General features: G+C 42.8%; 1 protein-coding gene across 9 annotated transcripts in view; it reads right to left on the reverse strand.

Annotated features, from left to right (window-relative positions):
- LOC138763443 (xenotropic and polytropic retrovirus receptor 1 homolog) overlaps positions 1-19,799 on the reverse strand; it is a 379,170-nt gene that overhangs the window by 186,241 nt on the left and 173,130 nt on the right. Inside the window, exon 1 of one of the 9 annotated variants that reach the window (XM_069937596.1) lies at positions 6,230-6,274. The exons of the other annotated variants lie outside the window; for them this stretch is intronic. The gene's annotated coding sequence lies outside the window, so the exon portion shown is untranslated. Of the gene's footprint in view, positions 1-6,229; positions 6,275-19,799 lie in introns of those variants that run through there. 9 annotated transcript variants of the gene reach the window in all.

Raw genomic sequence — 19,799 nt, forward strand, 5'->3', positions numbered from 1 at the left:
TTTATTGAGGAAAAATTACAGAAAGATAAGGATTGGACAATTCACAACAGCGAGGAACTTTGATTTAGATTAAAGCTTGGATTTAAAAGTAAAATAGTAAACATGGACTTTTTAAAAAAAAGAGATGTTGAGCATAAAAGCAAGTGATGACAACGATACAAAAAGTCACTGTATATGTGTGAAAAAGAAAAAGTGTATATCATGGCTAATGTGATTTATGGTGTGAAAAATAAAAAATTTTAATAATAAAAAAAAACACAGAAATGCTGGAAGAAGTTAGCTAGTCTTGCAGCGTCCGTAAGAGATAAAGATTTATTCCCCATGTTTTGGGCTTGAGCTCTTCTTCAAGGATTATGCAAAGAGCAGGAAGGTATCTGAATATAGGCTGAAGACTGGCAGGGTAAAAAGTCTAGACCAGCAAAAGGTGTTAATTGGATATGATAAGAGGAAAGGCGAGATTTGATTTTGGCTCTATGAAAGGAGACAGAGGGGAAAAGTGGGTGGGGGGGTGGAGGTAGATGGAGAGAGAGAGAGAGAGAGCACGAGCCGGGGGGAAAGATGAAAGGGAAGCAGAAGGGGAGGGGGGGATTTAATGAAAAGTGGAAAAGTCGATGTTAATGCCATCTGGTTGGAGGGTGCCCATTTTGCAAGTGGTCTCGGTCTGGCAGTGCATGAAGCCATGGACAGTCATGTCAGGAAGGGAATGGAATACTGAAATGAAATGGATGGTCACTGGGAGATCCACAATATTGTGGCAGACCTTATGCCAAGGTGCTCAACAAAGCATTCTCCCAGTCTGTGCCCAAAAAATATTTTTTAAAAAAGGCAGAAAAGTCAAAAGCAAAGGATGCTGAGGTCACTAGATTCTAAAAGGAAAATGAGCTTAAGGGGACTTTATCTGAATTCCTATAGTATTAGAAACAAGGTTGGTGAACTTGAGGCACAAATCAGTACCCAGGCATATGATTTAGTGCCCGTTACAGAAACATGGTTACAAGTTGAGCATGATTGGGAATTAAACTTTCAAGGGTATCAGGTAGTATTAAAAGATAGGCAGGATGGTAAGGATGGTGGCATAGTACCCTTAATCAAGGATGAGAGCAGGGCAATAGTGAGAGACAATATAAGATCTAAGGAACAGAATGTTGAGTCCACCTAGGTAGAGATTAAGAATAGTAAAAGGGAAAAAAAAAAAAATCACTGATGGTAATTGTCTATCGCCCACCAAACAACAATAGCACAGTGGCTCATGCAATTAACCGAGAGATAACTGAGGCATGTAAGAACGGAACGGCAGTTGTTGTGGGGTACTTTAATTTCTATGTAGATTGGGAAAATCAAGTTGGTCCAGGTAGTCTGGAGGATGACTTCATAGAATGCATTTCTGATAGCTTTCTTGAGCAGCATATTAAGGAACCAACAAGGGAGAATGCTATTTTAGATCTAGTATTGTGCAATGAGATAGGAAAAATTAATGACCTAGTAGTTAGGGACCCTCTTGGAAGAAGTGACCATAGCATGATTGATTTCTCATACAGATGGAGGGTGCAAGTTAGATCAAAAACTAGTGTATTATGCTTGAACAGGGGAGACTACAACAGGATGAAGGAGGAATTGGTCAGCGAGGACTGGGTGCACAGGCTAGTTGACAGAACAGTTGAGGAACAGTGAAAGACTTCTAGAGATTTTTCACAGGGTTCAACAAAAATATATTCCCCTTAACAATAAGGGCAGTAAGAGAGGGAAGAGTCATCCTTGGTTAACTAAAGTAATAAAGGAAAGTATAAAATTAAAAGCTCATGTGTACAAAGTAGCCAAGAGTAGGGGGAAACAGAAGGATTGGGAAAACATTAAAAGACAGCAAAGGACAACTAAACAGGAAATAAGGGAAGGATTATTAAGGTTAATTAGCACAAAATTTAAAAACAGATGAAAATGTTTATAAATATATAAAGCAGAAGAGGGTGACTAGAGTCCACATAGGTCCCTTGCAAGATGAGAAAGGGAAATTGATATTGAGTAATGAGAAAATGGCCGAGGCATTGAACAAATATTTTGTGTCAGTTTTCACGGTGGAAGACACGTCCAGCATACCAAAGAGTGGTGATAGGGATGCTTTGGGCTTTGATAAAATAATTGTTACAAAAGAGATAGTGATGGCCAAACTAATGGGACTGAAAGCAGACACAACCCCTGGTCCTGATGGGATGCATCCCAGGGTACTGAGGGAAATGGTGGAAATCATTTAATAAAATTCTCTGGATTCTGGGCAGGTACCAGCAGATTGGAAGACAGCAAGTGCTATGCCACTTTTTAAAAAGAGATGTAAGTAGAAGAGAAGTAACTATCGGCCAATTATCTTAATGTCTGTAGTCAGGAAAATGCTTGAAGGATGAAATAGTGAGACATTTAGAATGAAGGGGTTCCATCATGCAGGCGCAGCACAAATTCAGAAAGGGCAGGTTTGTTTGAGAAACTTACTTGAGGATATAATGGGTGTAGTAGATAGAGGGGAACAAGCTGATGTATAGGATCTCCAAAAGGCATTTGATAAGGTGCCACACAAGAGATTTATCAATAAGTTACAGATGAATGGAATTGGGGGAAATATATTGGCGTGAATTGAGGATTGGTTAACTGACAGAAGGCAGAGAGTCGGTATAAATGGGTGTTTTTCTGACTGGCAGACAGTGGTAAGTGGGGGGCTGCAGGCGTCAGTGCTGGGCCTGCAGCTGTTCATCATTTACATTGATGATCTGGAAGAGGGGACAGAGTTTAGTGGAGCCAAGTTTGTGGATGATACTAAATGGAGTGGAAAATCAAATTGTACAGAGGATGTGAATAGACTGCAGAAGGATATATTTAAGTTAGCGGAGTGGGAAAAGGTCTGGCAGATGGAGTACAATGTTAGTAAATGGGAGATCATCCACTTTGGTAGGAAAAATAGAAGAGCAGATTATTATTTAAATGGTGAAAAATTGCAGCATTCTGTAGTGCAGAAGGACTTGGGTGTGCTTGTGCATGAATCACAAAAAGTTAGGTTGCACGTACAACAGATTATTAAGAGGGCAAATGGAATATTGTATCACCAGAGGAATTGAATTGAAGAGCAGGAAGGTCATGCTGCAACTGTACAAGGTACTGGAGTACTGTGTGCAGTTCTGGTCTCCATACTTGAGGAAGGAAATGCTGGCCTTGGAGGCAGTCCAGAGGAGGTTCACCAAGTTGATCCCAAAGATGAGGGGGTTGACCAATGAGAAGAGACTAAATCGCCTGGGATTATACTCACTCGAATTCAGAAGAATGAGAAGAGATCTTATAGAAACATAAAATTAAGAAAGGGATAGATAAGATAGAGGCAGGAAAATTGTTTACACTGGTAGGCAAGACCAGAACTAGGGGACAAAGCCTCAAGATTCAGGGGAGCAGATTTAAGACGAAGATTAGGAAAAACTGTCAGATACCAAATATACAATTTAATTTTTTAATTCAATTATATTATGCTCCATATAAATTAGATGGAATTAATTCAAATTGTTCTGATCAATGTTTTAGATCTAATAAAGAAGTAGGAACTTTTTTTTACATGTAGTTTGGCAATATGAAAAAGTAGAAAAATTTTGGAAAGATATAAGTATTTTATTGGAACAAGTTATGACGATGAAAGTTTTGAAAGATCCCAATATATTTTTATTTGGAGATATTTTTGATTTAAAGTTAGATATTTATCAGAAGAAGTTTTTACATGTAGCAATAGCAGTAGCAAAGAAATGTATAGCTGTAACGTGGAAATTAGACAATAATGTGGGGTTGAATAAATGGCAAATTGAATTACTAAATTGCATACCATTAGAAAAAATAATGTATAATTTACAGAATCAACCAGAAAAATTTGATAAGATTTGGAAACATATGGATTTTATTGCTCCAACTTCATCTACAGCGTCTACCATTCCCGCTCCCGTTCCAACTCCAATTTAAGGTTCAAGATCATTATGTAAATTTGAAATTTAACTAATCAATGAAGGATATATGATCATCAGGAAGGCTTTCTTTTCTTATATCTTTCCTACATTTTTTCTGGGGGGGAGGAAGGGGGGATGAAATATGAAAATATGTATTCTTTTTGCATTATTTATTTTTATTATTTTCTATGATATGGATAAATTCTGTACTTGTATTGATGAAAATGAAAAATAAAATATACAAAATGAAAAACTGTTTTTCTCTGAGAGGAGTGAATCTGTAGAATTCTCTACCCAGGGAAGAGGCTACTTTAGTAAAAATATTTAAGGTTCAGTTAGATAAAATTTTTAAATAAAAAAGGAATTAAAGGATATGCGGAAAAGGCAGGTAGGTAGAGTTGAGTCAATGATCAGATCAGCCATGATCTTATTGAATGATGGAGCAGGCTCAATGTCCCAGATGGCCTACTCCTGCTCCTATTTCTTATGTTCTAGTTCTCTCTAATGTAGAGACCTCAATGGAAGCATCGGATGCAGGAGATAACCCCTGCAAATTCAAAAGTGGAATGTTCCTTCACTTGGAAGGATTGTTTGGGACCCCAAATGGTGGTGGGTGCAAATGGAGCATCTCCTGTGGTCACAGGGATAGGTGCCAAGGGGACAACTAGTGGGGTGGGAGGAGAGCACAAGGGAGTCGTCTTGGCAGAAGGTGAAGAGGGAAGGAGAAGGAAATACGTGTCTAGTGGTGGAAATAACAGACCAGAATATGTTGGACATGAAGACTGGTGGCATGTTAAGTGAGGACAAGGAGAATCCTGTCCTTGTTGCATTTGGGGGGTAGAGGGGTCCAGGGTAGATGTGTGGGTAATGGAGGATATGGGAGTGAGAGCCAAGCTTATGATGGTAGAGGGAATGGCACATTGTTTGGAGAAGGAGCATAAATAGGAATATCAGTTGTGCATAAAGTTAGGATTATTGCTGGAGAAAGCAGAACATGTCAAGTTTTTCTCATACAATTTGCTTTACTATATGGGCATGATAAAGGCTGCAACAGCATTTGTAAAATGTCCTTTTAAAAATAAAAGGGAAATGGGACAAAATGTACAAAGCTCACACAGATTAAAGGGCCAGTTTCCAAATAGTTTTCTGTTATTCATGATATATGTAATTTATCAAGAGATAATGGAGAGGTAGTTCTAACTTCTTACAAAAGCATACATTTTTCAACTCTTCTCCATCATCCCTTTTCTTTCACTATATTATTCATTCATAGATTTCAAATACAGCATACTAGATTAAATATTTTGTAATATGAATTTCTCATTGAAAACTAGTTATTAATTCACTCTAGTTTGATTGATTAATCTGATCATTCTCTTTGGAATCTCAATTATTTAAAGAAAAGCAATTAGGTTTTGTAGGTTATTTAGATTTTTGGAAACTAGGAAGGTGAGAAAGACACAAATATTTTTAATTTGAATATGAACAATAGCCTCAAGTGTTTTTCAGTAAGTAGTTATCCTGTTTTGTAAAGGATGCAGCGTTCTAGGAATAAATCTATAGCGTTTTGCATTTTGGAGTTCCTTGAAAATAGAGGGCAATTTTGAAGGCAAATGTTTCAGCTATAATATTTCCAACTACACTGAATGAAGTTAAAAATTAGACACAAAAATGGCTTGAGGGAAGTAACAAAGCAGACAAGTTGCATTTCAAACTTGTTCCAAAACTAACATCTTTGCCGGTAGGAAAAATGTTCTTTTAGTATTTTGGGATGTGAGCATTGTTACCAAGACCTGCAATGTTCTCTCCAGTCCCAATTTCCAGTGATAGCAATTCCACAGTGCTATTGGGGTGATAAGTTCCTGGATTTAAACCTGATGTCATCAAAGTGAAAGAGTCACATTTCCAAATTAGGATAATGTCTGATTTGGAAATATAACTTGCTCCTGATGGTATTCTTATCCTTGTCCTTCTTGGGGGTGAAGAAGCAGAATTGAAATTGCTGTCAGTCTGGCCAAATTGAGTAAATGCAATGCAAAAAGCAGATGATATTCAGTTATGGAAGGAATGAATGATTATCTGGGTAACCATCCATCACTGGAGGCTTCCAGAGCTAAACTCATCAAGCATGCCAAGTGTATTCCATTATACTCCTTTTGTAGATGGCGGAAAGGTTTTGGGGTGCCAGGAGAAAAGTATTTTGCCACAATACTATTCTTCTATTTATGTGCCTAATCTAATTGAATTTCTGGTGATAAATTTACCTGTAGCACGGCAAGCTCAACAAGATGAGTAGTGCTAGCCCTTATCTGTGGAGAAAGAAAGTAACAATTAGAGTTCTATGATATTTAGCTGTAAATGGAAAAAGTTAAAGACTGTGTGGAAGGCAGTAATATGCTTGTCTTCTTAGACCAAGGCATTTAGTTTTAAAATTGGGATGTCATGTTGGTTGGCCCATACTTGGAGGATTGTGATAGTTCTGGTTGCCCATCACAGGAAGGATATAGCAGAAATAGAGAGAGTGTAGATGAGATTCACCAAGAAATTGCTTGGACTGGAGGGTTTTAATTATTGGATTGGCTGTGTTTATTCTAATTACAATGTAGGCACCTGAGAGGTGATTCTGGTCTTCGGCCCCATCAAAGGCAAGGTGTGGAACCACAAGAGACAGCAGGTGTTGGAATCTGGAGCAAAAAGAAAAGTGCCTCAAGATACATTCCAGATGAAGGGGTTTTGACCAGCTATAGGAAGATGGTGGCACATGTACATCGTGAGGCTCAGTGCTCAAATAATGTTAGATTACTTGCTTAGTTTCTGTGTGTTTGCTAGATTTAACTGTACATATTACAGCTAGAGCAGACAGTCACTTTTGTAAGTTTAACAGCACTGCACTGATGCACGTTTGGATCATCACAGAGCTCTTTTAAATTTGATTAAATCCCTCCAGAGTTAGAAGGGACACCACAGATTTCCATTCAATTCATCCTCAAAGGAAGGGTTCGGCATGGGCGTCAAGATTGTAAGCAACGATGGGGGAAGCATGGAGGTCTACGTGCCAGGCTACAACTAAAACCACTCAGGCTGCCAGCTACAGATTGGTGCAATACAATTTTCTGCGTCAATGTACTTCACATCACAAAAACTACATAAATCTAAAACAGAAATTTCAGAAATATGCTTCAGATGTGGTGTGGAGATTGGAACCTTTATCCACACAACCTGGCTGTATACAAAGGTGTGATCCTTCTGGGAGGACCTGGGGACATTCTGAAAAAAAATTACAAAGGTGGATTTTCCACAGGATCCGGAATTATACCTCTGGGAAAGATTATGGATAGGAGTTTTAAACTGTCCAGATATCAAATTCAGTTTGTGAAGGTTGCCTTGTCAGTAGCCAGGAAGTGTATAGCAGTCATGTGGAAATCTGACTCCCAACTAAACAATACACAATGAAATACGGAGATACAGAATTGTATTCCCCTGGAGAAAATCACGTACAATTTAAGAAGAAATTATGACAAAATCATTAGGGTACGGCAGTCTTATCTGTGACATATAGGTATACGGATATAGCTACACCCTTTCTACATAGGTAAAAGTCCGTACTAATAGTGGAAAGATTGAGATAAATGAAGTGGGTCGTGGCGCAGATATCGTGATCTTGTTTCGTATCTTTTTCATTTTACTTTCTGTCACTTTGCATTTATATTTGGTTCCTTTAAGGGTCTGTGACTCTTTCGATTTTTAGTTATTTATGTTTGTTTAATTTACATAATCTTTTCCTTGTAGTATTAGGGTATGGGAGGGAAGCGAGAGGGGTGGGCAGGGGGAAAAATGGACTTTAAATGTAATATATCATTGATGAGAAAGCTTGTATTGTTGTTTTGGATTTGTGTGAGTCCTGGAAAATCAAAAATATTTTTAAAAACTCAGACCAGCATTGCCAGGTATTTTCCTTGTTAAAGTTTGGTCTCTGTTGAACAGACTGTGTGAATTGAAAACCTGGGTCCTCACACAGAGAAGGCTTACAGAATGTAAGAATGATGGAATTGGAAGGTTGAACGGTTTTCAGAACTAGCAGAATGGTGGCAGCGACAGGAAAAAGCAAAGAAGGTGGGTTGTGTCCGCTTATGGTGCACTAACTCTATCATTACTGATACTCATTGCTCTGTGGATGTGTAATACCTAATTATTAAGTACAGGCCTTTTTTATCTACCAAGAGAATTTACATGTATCATTGCTGTTGCAGTTTATGTACCTCCGGACGCGAATGCTAAAGTAGACTTGAAAGACCTCAGTCCTGCTATCAGCAAGTTGCAGATATGATGTGGAGATGAAGCCTTTATTATGGCTGGGGTCTTTAATCACTGTAATTTATGCACTGTACTTCCAAGATTCCATTCTTACCTGGATCTCAAATATGGGAAAGAACAGGGATGTAAAAACTCAAAAACAGAATAAGTATCTTAAATATTCAACCCTGTGTTATGTAAATATGCCATACCTGCAAAAACATATTATACTTCTTTCTTAAATTGTAATTTTCTCCAGGGGAACACAACTATGCATTTTCACACTCCATCGGGCTATGCCCAGAAAGAAATCAGACTTCCAGGTAACTGCAATACATTTTCTGGCCACTGCTGATGAAACTTTAAGAAATTCTAATTGTTACTTAGGCTGCCTCATTTTAGGTCTTATGTTCACAATATTTCCGAGGAAAAACAATTCTGGACTTTCTGGCAATTGTTTCCCAATGTCAGGTTTAATAAAATTCTTAAATTTTCCCAAAAGGGCTTCACTTTAGTGCATGACCAGGTAAAATGTAAAAATGTACCTGTTTCTTCCCCGCATCTAAAACATATATCCACTATATGGGAATTTAATTTATACAACTTCTGCAGGAAGTGAGGTGGGCTCTGCGGCCTTCTTCAAAGGAGGTTGCTGCCCGCCGAACTGTGAGGCGCCAAGATGCACGGTTTGAGGCGATATCAGCCCACTGGCGGTGGTCAATGTGGCAGGCACCAAGAGATTTCTTTAGGCAGTCCTTGTACCTCTTCTTTGGTGCACCTCTGTCACGGTGGCCAGTGGAGAGCTCGCCATATAACACGATCTTGGGAAGGCGATGGTCCTCCATTCTGGAGACGTGACCCACCCAGCGCAGCTGGATCTTCAGCAGCGTGGACTCGATGCTGTCGGCCTCTGCCATCTCGAGTACTTCGATGTTAGGGATGAAGTCGCTCCAATGAATGTTGAGGATGGAGCAGAGACAACGCTGGTGGAAGCGTTCTAGGAGGCGTAGGTGATGCCGGTAGAGGACCCATGATTCGGAGCCGAACAGGAGTGTGGGTATGACAATGGCTCTGTGTACGCTAATCTTTGTGAGGTTTTTCAGTTGGTTGTTTTTCCAGACTCTTTTGTGTAGTCTTCCAAAGGCGCTATTTGCCTTGGAGAGTCTGTTGTCTATCTCGTTGTCGATCCTTGCATCTGATGAAATGGTGCAGCCATTTTATAGCATATTTTATAGTCGTATTTAACAAAGAAATGGGCCTATACGATGATGATTTCACTGGGTCCCTATCCTTCTTAGAGATTACCTTTGTGGCGGCATGCAAATGCGGAGATCGGGCCAACACATCGCACGGCAGCTGACGCAGACAGAGATCGCTAAAGCGACTCCCAGGACAATGAACCGACGGGGGTAGAAGCTGGGGCAGCATCAGACCAACAGCCCTAAAATGGCATTGACCAAGCTGCCCAGCTCACTCAACAGAAACAGGCTGGGAAGAAGGACATTCATATGCATGGATGTTCCCGCCCCCTATTGTTATTCATTTGGATGACTCAGTCAATCAGCAAAAACAGCGGGAACTTGAACAGTATAAAAGCAGCCTTTACAGCCCTAATAAATTTGTGAGCTTCATCTGCCACACTCTGTGTGTGTGTGTGTGTGTGTGTGTGTGTGTGTGTGTGTGTGTGTGTGTGTGTGTGTGTGTGTGTGTGTGTGTGTGTGTGTGTGTGTGTTTCTTTGTAGCGGTTGGTTACACCATTATTATTGCTGTTGAGAAGGATTCCGGCAAAGTATGTGATCCAAACACCTGGTTCAATACCTCCATAAAGAGAAGCATCAATAAATCCTTAAATTCTTTATAAAATTCCGGTGGAAAACCATCTTTGCTGGGAGTTCTGTTAATATCTAATGCCACCATCTTTCATTGTATATGTTTCTCAAGTACAGCCCAGTCATTAAACAGGCAAAACCCATAATAAAGACTATTAAGATCTGACTAGAGGGTGGTGGCTTTGTTCTTCAGGAACCTTTTCAACATACAGACTGTGGTGTGTTTGCTGCTCATGCTACAGTAGATTCTCATATTAATATTGATTCATATACTAACTGTCTTCTTCAATTATCAACAAGTGGATGGAATGACATCTCAGAAGAAAATAAAAATATTTGCGAATCAAAAACCATGGATGAACAGTGAGGTTCACCGTTTGCTCAAAGATAATTTTAGCCTTCATATCTGGAGATTGGGAGACTTATTGATTAGCCAGGACCAACTTAAGAAGGGGAATCCCTCGGGCTAATATACATATATATGAAAACACACAAACAAAAGATTGAAGAGCATTTCAAATCCTTGGACCCTCGGTGCATGTGGCAGGGCATATAGATGATCACAGACTATAAATCATCTAGCATTGTGCCTCATTCTAGCTGTGACTCCCTCTCTAAGAAACTTAACTATTTTTACACTTGCTTTGACCAAGAGAATAATGAGGTCACTTTCAAGGTGGATCTTTTACTGATTAAATACTTCTCTCAATTTCCTTCATTGATTTATGGGCCACCCTAAGTAGGGCTGAACATACAGAAGACAGCAGGTCCAGATCACATACATGGCAGTGTCCTTAGAGCCTGTACAGAACAGTTGGCCAGGGTTTTTATGGACATTTTCAATCTGTCCCTAGCTCAGACAGTTGTTCCAATGAGCTTTTAGACTGCTACCATCATGTCTGTGCCAAAACGCTCTACCACTATGAGTCTAAATAACTACCATCCAGTTGCACTCACCCCAATCATTGCAAAGTGTTTTGAAATGTTGGTTTTATCTCACCTGAAATTCTGTTTGCCTGCCACTATGGATTCTCATCAATTTATCTACCGTACTAACAGGTCAACCAAGGATGCCATTTCAATAGTACTTCACTCTGCTTTGACTCATTTGAACAGCTCTATGTTAGAATGCAACACTAATGTCCCCTCTCAGCTGAGGTTATCAGTCCATCCCTTTGAAATTGGATTTTGGACTTCCTAACTATCAGACCTCAATATTTTCTCTTCCATTCTTACCCCAGGGACACGTGTTGAACCCCCCTTTTGCATTCCCTTTTTACCTCCAATTGCATTCCTAGATAGGGTACAAATTTAATAATCAAGTTCACAGGTGACACCACGGCAGTAGGCCTGATTAAAGGGGACAATGAAATGGTCTACAGGGATGAGGTTCAGTGCCTGGCCTTGTGGTGTGCCGATAACAACTTGACACTCAACTCTCGGAAGACCAAGGAGATCATCATGGATTTCACATCCCGATTTACATCAATGGAGCAGTGGTGGAACGTTGATCGAGCTTTAAATTCCTTGGCATCCATATCTCTGAAGATCTCACTTGGTCCCCAAATTCTTCAATTCTGATTAAAAAGGCACAACAGAGTCTTTATTTTTTGAGGAGCTTGAGGAAGATACACCTTTGTCCAAGGATACTGTTGGATTTCTGTAGATGCACAATTGAAAGCATGCTAACATATGGTATTTTGGTGTGGTATGGGAATTGTATTGCACAAGATCGCAAGGCACATCAGTGGGTTGTGAAATCTACCCAATGAATTATTGGCATCCCGTTGCCTCCCATCGCAAACATCTGTAGGGTACGATGTCTAAACAGGGCAAGAAACATCAACAAAAATGCATCACTATTTACTCTCCTCCCATCGGGCAGATGCTACAGGAGCCTTCCCTCACACACCAGGGCTCAAGAAGAGCTTTTACTTTACGAAGCTGTGACGATGTTGAACAGTGAATCACAGTGCTGAGTGGTCCTGCCCTCACATTGTCCAATCAGTCCTTTTTAACAGTTCATTGTAGAATAGTGTTATTGTTGATTTTAATTGCACATGCTTTATTGCAATAATTTTTTTTAACTTCTGGTTAGATGCTGGTTGCTTTTCATTGGTAGGTTTACTGGTACAATGACAAAGTGAATCTAATCTAATGTAATCTTATTGAAGTTTATAAAATTATGAAGAACACAGGTAGACTTTTTCTTGCAGGGTCATTCTAGAAATAGTGAACACGAGTTTAAGCAGAGAGGGAAGAAATTCAAGAGATTTGAGGGGTAGGTTTTTCCACACAGAATGGTGAGCATCTGGAACAAGTTGCCAGAGGAGGTGATGGAGGCAGATACAATTATAATGTTTAAAAAGAATTTGGATAGGGATAGGAAAAGCACAGAGTGATAAAGGGCAAATGGGATCAAACAGGTAAAGGATCTAATTCTCTTAGCAGAGATGGCAATAACCAGGAGGTTAGATTTAAGTTGGAGAGCAAAAGAAAATCTATATAATTCAATGAGTGATGAGCATCTAGAGCTCACTGCCTGTAGGCAAAAACCATTACAGCATTTAAAAACGACTGCAGAAGTACTTTAAGAATAAGCCTGCAGAACTTAGCACCAAAGGGCCTCAACTGAGATTAAAATGATATCCATTTGCCATTATGGCGAAATGGCCTCCTCCTGGTTATAATTTGTTTTATACTTCTATGAATAAATTTTAATTAAAGTGCAAAGTTTAGTTTAATCTGCAAGGTTAGTAGTTGATTAAATATTAAGCAGTGCTCTATTGCTTTAGCTTTATACCATTATAAAAACAATGCATAAAGGATTCAGCTCATTGGAAGCTCTGAGAACTGAACTCAATTTTAAGTGTTTTACAATGCGCAAGATTTAGGGGGGAAGAATGGCTGAAAGAAATTAGTTTAGATTGAAGTAAACACGAATGTCTGTAGACATCATGGTTGAAGTAAAAACACAATACTGGAGAAACTCAGCAGGTCAAACAGTGTCCTTTATATAGCAAAGATAAAATTACATAACCGATGTTTCAGGTTTGAGCCCTTCATCAAAGGAGAAAGCAGCCTAGGAAGTCACAGAGAGGAATAAGAAGGGTGGGGAAGGGAAGATGTTACATAGTTGGATGCTATTACAGATGGTGGAAATGATGTATGGTGCTGGATGCAAGGGTGAAAGGTGAGGTCTACAACAAATCCATCTTTGTTCTGAGGGGGTGAGAACACAACTCTGTTAAATGGAGACAATGTGAGAGAGGTCTCCATCAACCCCAGTAAAAAGGAAGTCATGTATTTTTGAAAAGGGAATGGAAGGCCACCTTTACAGGCTGTTCTCAAACAATTTAGAGATGTGTTCAGTTTTGGTCATCAAGACACAATAAAACCTACAATTGATGCTGTGAAATGCTGCAAGGTTGATTCCTAACGTCTGAAAATTATTCTTTGCAGAAAGATTTAAAAAGTTAATCCTCCATTGGGTTAAGATGGGAGAATGAAAGTGCGCAAAGTAATAGACATCCATGGGGTTAATGCTTCATGCTGTGTAATCTCACAAGACCAAGATGTATAGTTGAAAGTAAAATTTAGAATAGAAGTTGGAAAGACATTTCAGTGTAAAGAGTTATTAATGACTGGATGGATGAGTACCAATAAAAATCTGACTCAAAACATGAAATCATATATGTTGTAAATTATGGTCTTTCATTCTTGACACAAACTTAGAAGTGGAAAATATTTTCTTATCTGCAGCTAACTTGTGATCTTGGGATTGTCAGGTATTGGGAAAATATAAAGCAATATGTTTTGGAATGAAGAACAAAAAAAAATTAGTATTATATAAAAGAAAAAACTACAGCACAATGGAATTTATGGGTCACTAAGCTTGAAACAAAAAAAAACATTAATTGCAGGACACAATACAGGTGGTTAATGGAATATTGGGCCTTATTTCAAGATCACATCATTGAGCACCTTGGCTCTGTCTGCAACAATAGGATGGATCTCAAATGGCAGTCCATTTCAATTCTCCAACCCATTCCCTTGTATGCATTGCCAGACCGAGACCACCCACAAATTGGAGGAACAACACCTTATTCCATTTAGGCACTCTCCAACCAGATGGCATTAACATCAACTTCTTCAGTTTCTGTTAGACATTCCCCCACCCCCCCCCCCCCACTCCATCTTCCCCCATGTTTCCTTTCCTCTAGTTCTGTCTCTCCCCTTTTCACTTTGTCTCAGTTCACCAAATCACCATCTCCCCAATCAATTCTCACCTCTCCTTTCTCCTGTCTTCTTATCCTATTCGATTAACACCTTTTGTCTGTTGGTCTATATTCCTCCCCCTCTCATTCTTCCATTTTCACCAGCCTTTTTAATACAGATGCTTTTTTAAAAAAAACTCACACCTTGAGGAAGGGCTCAGACCCGTAACGTCAGTAATGTATCTTTACTTCCTATGGACGCTGAGACCAGCTGACCGACAAGCAAGGTTGACCAAACTAGGGCTTTTCTCTTTGGAGCAATGAAAGATTATGGGAGTATTGTAGCGGCAGCTACACTGCTCCTGCACCAAACGGGTTGAGCTCAGTGAGCAGACTAGTTTATTGCAGGCTGCTGGGCTGCACTTATACTCCCAGCCCGGACCTGGCTGAGAACTGTGCTGGAGGGCGCTGACGTCACCCAGGTGTCACGTGGTCCCCCAGCGTGGGTGTCTGAGCCCTTTGCTGGAAGGAAGGGAAACACCCGACAGCGCCATTTTGGCCGGCTGCCCCGCCGCGTGGCTTACAAGCGGGGCCGGTTCGCCTGCCTTGTGGTGAGCCGCCACACTGTCCCCCCCAGAACCGGAGCCAATGTCCTTTGTCGCCATGCGGCTTCGCTTCTTGGGCTGGGCAATGACCACGGGCTCAGTGGGATTGAGGTGCGCTGGCTTCAGCCTGTCCATGGTAAACAACTCCCGCCTGCCGCCAATGTCCAGCGTGAATGTCGAGCCAGAATGCTGACATCCCTGTACGTCCCCTTATACAGTTGCTGCAGAGGTGCCGCGGTTGGGCCCCGCCGAATGAAAATGTACTCCGCGGAAAGCAGTTTGCCGGGAACATGACACGGGCGGGTGCCACGCCTGGGAGGCAGTGGGGGTTCGAACAAGTCCAAGCATGCCCTGAGGTGAGGAAGTGGTTCATGCGGCGACCGCTGGGGATTATAAGGTGCATTGACGAACTCACCAGGTAGTGCCAGCGGCGCACCGTAGACCACCTCAGCTGATGACGCCTGCAGATCTTCCTTGGGAGTGGAGTGGATGCCAAGTAGCACCCAAGGCAGTTCGTCTGCCAAGTCGGGACCGGTGAGGCGGGCCATGAGTGCCGACTTAAGGTGGCGGTGCAGACGATCGACCAGTCCGTTGGCTTGCGGGTGGCAGGCTGTGGTGCGATGTAGCTGGATCCCCAACCTGATGGTAAGCTGGGCCCAGAGCGCAGATGTGAATTGGGCACCCCAATCGCTGGAGAGGTGACCTGGGACACCGAACTGAGTGACCCAACCATGCAACAGTGCTCAGGAGCAGGAGTCAGTGGAAGCATCTGGCATCAGGACCGCCTTGGGCCAGTGAGTGGTGCGGTCCAGCACCATAAACAGGTACAGTTGCCCCAGGAAACGTGTAAGGGCCCGACGATGTCCATGTGAATGTGGCTGAACCATTCCCGGATGTGCCCAAACTCCTGTACGGGTGCCCTGGTCTGCCTATGTATCTTGGACGTCTGCAATGGGTGCATGTTCTGGTCTAGCCAGCAATCTGCTTCCGCAGCTCATGCCATACAAACCGTTCTGCCACCATCTGGACCGTGGACCTGATGGATGGATGTGAAAGGTTGTGGATGTGACGGAAGACCTGCCTGCGCCACTGCTGGGGAACCACTGGCTGCGGGGTGCCCAAGGAGATATCGCACAGGATGGTGCCTTTGCCGCTCGGAGTCAGGAGGTCTCAGAACCACAGGTCCATGAGAGCAGTCTTGAAGGTCCTCGTCTCCACATCGGATTCCTGGTCCTGGGCGAGCTTGTCAAAGTCGAGGCCAGGCGTCAGCGCGCAGATGGCCGGTCGTGAGAGTGCATCGGCAACCACATTGTCCTTCCCCGCCTTGTGCCAAATGTCGGTGGTAAACTCCAACATGAAGGAGAGGTGATGCTGCTGGCGGGCCGATCAGGGATCCTTTGAAATCGCGAGCGCCTGGGAGAGGGGCATGTGGTCGGTGAAAATGGTAAAAATCTTCCCCTCCAAAAAATAGTGGAAATGCCGCACTGCCAGGTACTTGCCCAGTAACTTGTGGTCAAAGGCACTATACTTGCATTCCGGCGGGCGGAGCAGGTGGCTGAAGAACACCAGTGGCTTCCGATGTCCATTCACCTGCTGCTCCAGGACAGCACCGACGGCTGTGGCAGAGGCATCGACAGAGAGTGCCATATGCAGGTCGATGTGCGAGTGGGCAAGCATGGTGGCCTTTGCGAGAGCATCCTTGGTGGCCTCGAATGTGGTACAGGTTTCTGGGTTCCAAGTGAATGTCTTGAGCTTGGCTGCGATGAGGGCGAATAGCAGCTGCATGATGCACGCAGCTCCCAGGATGAAGCGGTTGTAAAAGTTGACCATACCCATGAACTCCTGCAGCCCCTTGAGGCTGTCTAGGCGTGGGAACTCCCTGATAACGGTGACCTTCGCAGCGGTGGGTGTGGCTCCTTTGGCTGTGATAGTATGGCTCAGGAACTACATGGACTCTTTCCCGAACTGGCACTTGGCCGGGTTGATGGTAAGGCTGTAATTGGCCAGCCGGAAGAAAAGGGCCCTGTGTTGCGCCGGGTCCTTGCTGGCGACGAGGATTTCATCCAAATAAATAAAGACAAAATCCAAGTCCCTGCCCACAGAGTCCATGAGGCACTGGAAGGTCTGAGCAGTGTTCTTGTGCCCGAACGGCATGCGCAGGAATTCAAACAGGCCAAAGGGAGTGATGATGGCCGTCTTGGGTATGTCCTCAAGGTGCACCAGGATCTGGTGATATCAGCCCACCAAGTCAACCTTGGAGAAAACCCTTGCACCGTGCAGGTTGGCTGTAAAGTCTTGGATGTGAGGGATGGGGTAACGGTCAGGAACGGTTGCCTCGTTGAGCCATCGATAGTCTCCGCAGGGACACCAGCCGCCGGAGGCTTTCGGGACCAGGTGGAGCGGTGAGGCCCACGGGCTGTTAGACCGCCAAATGATCTCCAGCTCCAACAGGTGCAAAAATTCCTCCTTTGCTACCTGAGCTTGTCAGGCAGGAGCCGGTGTGCCTTGGCATGAACCAATGGGCCCTGGGTGGGGATGTGGTTGAACACCCCATGGTGCAGCGAGGCAGTGGAGAACTGTGGCATGAGGAGTGTAGGGAACTCATCCAGGATTCGCTGGAACTCATCTCTGGGCATGCTGGTCGTGGCAATCTGTGGTTGCTCCGAGCAGGAAGCGTCGAGGCGAACGGCCGTCCACCAGGCGCCTTCCTCGAATGTCCACCAGATGCCCGTGTGTGAGGAGGAAGTCTGAACCCAGGATGGGAGTTGGGAGGGACGAGACAGTGAACCTCCACGCGAAATTCCGTTAGCCGATCTGGAAGTGGACAGTCTTGTTTCCATACGTCCAGATTGCCGTTGCGTTAGCCGCATGGATGGGAGGTCCATGAGGTTGGTTCGTGGCCAGGATGATGCTGATCTGGGCTCCACTGTCAATGAGGAACTGCTGGCCGCTGACTGAGTCCCGCAGGTAGTGGAGGCTGTGTCCTTGGTCAGCCGCTGCAGCCATTAACAGTGGCCGGCCTGGTCGTTTCCCTGGATCAAGCAGGGCTGACGACACTTCCAAGCCTTGGCTCCCCAGCGCTGGTGGTAGAAGCAGAGGCCTGGAGTGGATGCTTGGTTATGCTCTTGGGTACCCCTGCAGGGGCCGGGTGCTCTACCGCAGCACTAGGTGCGGGCTTGGCGTGGTCGTGCCTATGCCTGTGACCTGCTGGACCACTGAGCACTCTGGGAATCATGCGAGCCATAGCTCTTGGGCCTTCTGGGCGACCTTCCTCGGGTCGGTGAAGCTCTCCTGGACCAGCATCGGCCGGATGTCCCCGGGCATATGATTGAGGAAGATGCACTCGAAGAGTGGAGCAGTTGGTGTGCTCACCCATGAAACGAGCGTCTCATCCATCAGCTCCATCGGGGACCGGTCCCCCAGGGCGAAATCAGAGTGGTAGGTGCCAGAAATGTTTGCCGGGAGAATAGAGACATATTGAAGACTTTTAGATAGAAAAATAGAGGGTTATTGGTATATGGTCAGGAAAGGTTAGATTGTAATGGAGTAGTTTTATATAGGTCAGCACAACATTGTAGGAAGAGGGGTCTGTTCTGTGCTGCAGTGTTCTATGTCCATGTAATATGTATGGAGAGCACAATCGAATTAGGCCAAATCTGTTTAATCCTCCCCAGAGAATCCATCTGGCAGCTGAATATTTTCATGGGTTTTATCTTTCATAGTTTATTTAGTTTCTTCCAGCAGTATATTCTTGCTGAGATTTGAAATGGAACTATAGAACTCACCCTTTCCCTGAGGTTTACCTCTGTAATGGTTAATTTTATTTATTTACTCATGCAATAAGCATTTAGTCTCAATACTTGGAAAAAAATAACAGTTGGAGTATTTTCTGAGAAGTTTTATCAATCTCTATATGAAAGAGGTGCATACTTCAGAAGACAAATGTTTATATTCCTTATAAAGTACTTTGAAATAGTTGATGCCTTTCCCATATATCGTTGGAGAAGAGTTCATTGCACATCCGCTGCGAGGCTACAAGATGGGACTGAAAATCCATGTGGAAACATTCATTAACATGCAGCATTTGATGGTCAGGATATTGGCAAGGAGAAAGCTCTTGGCACAGAGAACTGAAAATGAACAGCTCTGGATTAGCAGTATTATCACTAATATTTAATTATCTTAGAATTTCAAGATTGGTTGCATGTAGTGTAGAGTTCTAATTCTGGAAACTTGCTTCTCTTGCAGTTTAACCCTTGCTACCTTGATCTACTTGGGAAGAGCAGCCAATACAAGAGCCAAAAAAAAACTCATGGGGACACACAACAGACTTGATGAGAGTGAAATCAGACCTATTAGTTTCCCAAGAAGCAAGTTAATAGGTCTAACTGCAGTCATTGGTTGAAATAGCTTTGAATGAATTCAAAATGTACCCAATTTCACTGCCCTATTTTGTTACATTGCATAAATTTTTGTCAAACCAGTTTTAAGTATGTGAATATTTTGATTTTGATTCTCAATGGTTCAGATTGATATTATTTTCAGACAAATTTCAGAGAATACCTGAAAGCAACAGCCTTTGACCAAGCAATAGCAGAGACTAATATCTGTGCTCCTGTTGTGGAGCAGACCACCCAAGTTCCATTTACTGTGCTCGTAAACCGGCTCTCTCCTAGGTGACAGCAGAGGACACAAATGGTTTAAAACTATGCTTGAAATGAGAGGCATAAAATTGTCAGAATTTTCATTTATAAGCAATGAAGGATGAGAGATACCTTAATAGAGGTGCATAAGATTATGAGGGGCTTAGATCAGGTGGATAGCCAGACTGTTTTCCCAATGTGACAATAGCAAATACTAGAGGACATCTATTTATTCTGTGAGGGGCAC

Source organism: Narcine bancroftii, chromosome 5 (genome assembly GCF_036971445.1).
Source record: "Narcine bancroftii isolate sNarBan1 chromosome 5, sNarBan1.hap1, whole genome shotgun sequence".
NCBI classification, from domain to species: Eukaryota; Metazoa; Chordata; class Chondrichthyes; order Torpediniformes; family Narcinidae; genus Narcine; species Narcine bancroftii.